Below are 4,446 nucleotides of genomic sequence, written 5' to 3' on the forward strand. Positions count from 1 at the left end.
AGTGACCGGGCAGACGTGATGTCATGTTGTAAAAAAGTTGTCAGTGGATTGGACTCATGGAATATTATATTCTCTCTACGGTTGTGTGTGGTGTGTGTTACAGGTCCGGACACGCCGATACGTCCGAAGACTATCTTGGAGTTCGGAGGAAGGAACCCGCCTTGCAATGCCGAAGACAGATCTACGTGTCGGATACATTATCATTGAAGCCGGGTTCAGGGGCTACTGAGGGAGTCCTATACTAAGGGGTCCTCGGGCGTCTGGCCTGTTAGCCATGGGCCAGACTGATGGGATGTGAAGATACAAAGACCGAAGACTGCACCCGTGTCCGGATGGGACTCTCCTTGGCGTGGAAGGCAAGCTTGGCGACCAAATATGTAGATTCCTTTCTTTGTAACCGACCATGTGTAACCCTAGACCCTCCCGGTGTCTATATAAACCGGAGGACTTAGTCCGGAGGATAGATACATTATCATAACCACACAAGCTAGACCTCTAGGGTTTAGCCATTACGATCTCATGGTAGATCAACTCTTGTAATACTCATATTCATCAAGATCAATCAAGCAGGACGTAGGGTATTACCTCCATAGAGAGGGCTCGAACCTGGGTAAAACATTGTGTCCCCTGTCTCCTATTACCATCGAACTTAGACGCACAGTTCGGGACCCCCTACCTGAGATCCGCCGGTTTTGACACCGACAACCGGCAAGTCTCTTTACTCGTTCCGTAATGCAACATGTCGTAACTAACTCATTAGTCACATTGCTTGCAAGGCTTATAGTGATGTGCATTACCGAGAGGGCCCAGAGATACCTCTCCGATACACTGAGTCGCAAATCCTAATCTCGATCTATGCCAACTCAACAAACACCATCAGAGACACATGTAGAGCATCTGTATAGTCACCTAGTTACGTTGTGACATTTGATAGCACACTAAGTGTTCCTTCGGTATTCGGGAGTTGCATAATCTCATAGTCATAGGAACATGTATAAGTTATGGAGAAAGCAATAGCAGTAAACTAAACGATCAAAGTGCTAAGCTAACGGATGGGTCAAGTCAATCGCATCATTCTCCAATGATGTGATCCGGTTTATCAAATGACAACTCTTTGTCCATGGCTAGGAAACTTAATCATCTTTGATCAATGAGCTAGTCAGGTAGAGGCATACTAGTGACACTCTAGTTGTCTATGTATTCACACATGTACTAAGTTTCTGGTTAATACAATTCTAGCATGAATAATAAACATTTATCATGATATAAGGAAATATAAATAACAACTTTATTATTGCCTCTAGGGCATATTTCCTTCAGCCCAGGGGAGTCTCGCGCCTCCGCTTGTACCCGCACGTCCGTCCCAGATGGGGACGCTGGAGGGTTCTTCGGCGTAGGTGGGTCAAGGGCAGGTGGCTCTAGACTCATCCGCGAGGTCTTCTCCGGCACGATCTTCACCGACAACACATGGACCGCATCGGGAAGTGGTGAGAGATATGGGAGGAGGCGCCAGGTCGCCTTCTTCCCCTTCGCCCGGTCTTGTCAGGACGGACGGACCTAAGGATGGGCTCTTCTCACCGCCGGCACGGACTACAGAGGAGGTGATCGCGTTTGGCGGCCATCCGGACCTGGTGCTATCAGGCAGGCGCGTCAGTAGCCGGGTTTAGGACCTGCCAGACGCTGATGACTTTCAGCTTGGGCGCGCTATGAGAGCCGCCAAGCTTAGGGACGTCGAGTCTCAGATAGGTATGTCGGTTAAGAAGCAATGTACTATTCTACATTTTTCTGAGCATGAGATCATTTATGACATAGGATGTAACATCCCAAATTTTCAATTTGGAATGTTATACATTAGACCATCATTGCATATCATATTTTATTTGCGTTTGGTTTTGATCCTAGAATTTCTACGCAACTCAAGGACCCACGGAGAGAGTTGGGGAATTCATTATTTTCATATTTGAGTTTTCTCAAATTTTGAGAGTAGGATCATTTGATTTTATTTATTTTATCATCAATTATTTCTATTACAAAAATATGAGAGAGGAAATAAAATGACTTTCCCAAAATATAGAAATATTGAGGATTTAATAATAAAATTAAATAAGATTTTATTTCGGAGTTTTTCATTATTTTATTTGAATTTAGGGAAAATGTGCATTTTTCAAAATTGCATTTAGGCCCCAAATAAATGTTCATCTTGTGCGGCTTGATTTTAGAAGCCCGGGAAAATTTATTTCGGGATTTTTGGAGTCCGTTTAGTATTTCTTTTTATTTTTCTTCTGCGCGTAATTATTAAAAAACGAACCGACCTAACGGGCCGTGTCCGACTAGGACTCCGGCCCGACTAGGCTATATAAGCCAGGGGCAGGCCCAGCCGAAGCCAGCGCCCCAGCCCCCGAAAACCCTAGCCGCCAGAAGACGTCGTCGCCGCCCCGCCGGCGCCGCTGCGCCGCACCGCCCCGCCACCCTGCCGTGCCGCCGCCGCCGGACGCCGCCCGAGGTCCGCCGACGCCTCGATTTCCTCGCCGGTTTTTTTTATTTTTTTCGAAAAACCGTTCGGTTTTTCCGTCGGTTTTTCGTCGGCTTTTTTTAGATTCGGTTTTTCTGATTTATTTAAATAGCGAGCGTTCGTCCGTTCGTTCGTTCTAGCGAACGTTCGTCGTTTTTCTTTTTTCTCGGATTTAATCCGCGATTTTGCTGATCGCGATTCCTGATCCGATTTTCTTTTTAGTATAACTTCTCGCTCGTTTATCGGAATCAGGCGATTCAAGCGCCTAGAGTTTCGTCTCGAAACCCTCTATCCGTTTAACCAACTTAAACAAGTTTTTACTACTGTAAAATTTGCCCTAGATCCATATTAGTAGAACGAAGTTGTTTTCTTTCGCCGTTTGACTTTCGTTGCTTCGTTCGATTTGATTCTTTTTGCAAACCAGAGTTCTTAAGATGAACCTTCTGGTTGGATCTCTTATTTGAGTTTTACCTGTGCATTAGATGAGTACTTATTGTATGCTTGTTTGTTTGTTTGCGATAGAGTACCCGGAGTGCGCCGCTTGTTACTTCGAATCGCTAGGTTTCCCGGATCATCAGCAAGGCAAGTAACACTTTGATCATACCTTTCCTACTACCCAGTTTTACTGCATTAGATCAATTCTCACACATTGCATGATTAGGATCTAATTAAATTGTGGGATGAGAAGTAGTTGAGGTAGTACCTATTACCTGTTTATTACCAAACCTTTGGGAGTTACTTCTACGTTTGCTTTTTATGCCATGCTATGCTAGTAGACGTGGATTGGGTGAGTGATATCCATGACAGATGTGAGTTTGTTAATTAATGGTTTATCTAAGGTGGCAACTTAAACACACATCTGGGTGGATTGAGGCACCTGGGTATTCCAGGACTTGCCTGTTTTCTTTTGGACCGCCACCCAGGCTCAAAGGGATCATGACACTATTCATACTAGAAACTTCCGTGTGCAGCCACAAGCTATTATGGGCTCTAGCATAGTTGACTAAGTCGTGCGAACTCTTACAGTGGTAGACTAGCAGATGTAGGGGATGTAGGTGGTACGGTCTACCCGATCGTAAGGTGCGAGCGCTTCTGAAAGACTATGTCTCGGTCATCCGTCTTCTCAAACACCATGTAGTGCAAGAAACCAAACGGAGGTTATCGAGTCTTGTGGGGAAAAGCGCGCAAACCTCTGCAGAGTGTAATAAACTAATCATGGTTAGCCGTGTCCCCGGTTGTGGACATCTTGAGTATCTAGTACCTGGATTATCATGTGAATCTCAACATGTTACCCTAAATTAATTTTGTTGGGTTTTGTTTAATGATGATGCTTAATTGGGATTGAGAATGTTGTCAACCATTCTCAATGTTTAACTACCACCATGATACTAATTAAATTTATTCCTTTGAAGTAGGGAAAAATTGGCTTTACGCAAAACTGTAACCATAGAGCTTTCCACCAGCCAAATATGCATATAGTATAGCTGTTTCATTCCATTATTCTCTATGTGTTACCTTGCCAGCATATTCCATGTGCTGACCCATTTCGGGCTGCAACGTTAATGTTGCAGACTTTTCAGACAACGATTAAGGAGTTTTTTTAGGTCGTGGTTCTATACTCAGTGATGCCGTTGGAGTTGATGGACTCACTTATCTTCCAAGCATTCCGCTGTTATCGTTATTAGATGGTCTTAAGCCATATTTATTGTAATAAGTTCTCTATGGAGACACTCGATGTAATAAGTGTGTGATTGCTACTCTGTTATAAATCCTCCGAGTACTGTGTGGTGTCAGCATTACTGATCCAGGGATGACACCGGAGCACAGAGATCAGACTGTTTGAGGTCTGGTCGCTACAAAGATGGTATCAGAGCACATGCTGACTGTAGGACACGACCACTAAGCTAAAAAACCTAGATCACTATTCACTCTCT

The sequence above is a fragment of the Triticum urartu genome, chromosome 3, assembly GCF_003073215.2.
Source record: "Triticum urartu cultivar G1812 chromosome 3, Tu2.1, whole genome shotgun sequence".
Lineage (NCBI taxonomy): Eukaryota > Viridiplantae > Streptophyta > Magnoliopsida > Poales > Poaceae > Triticum > Triticum urartu.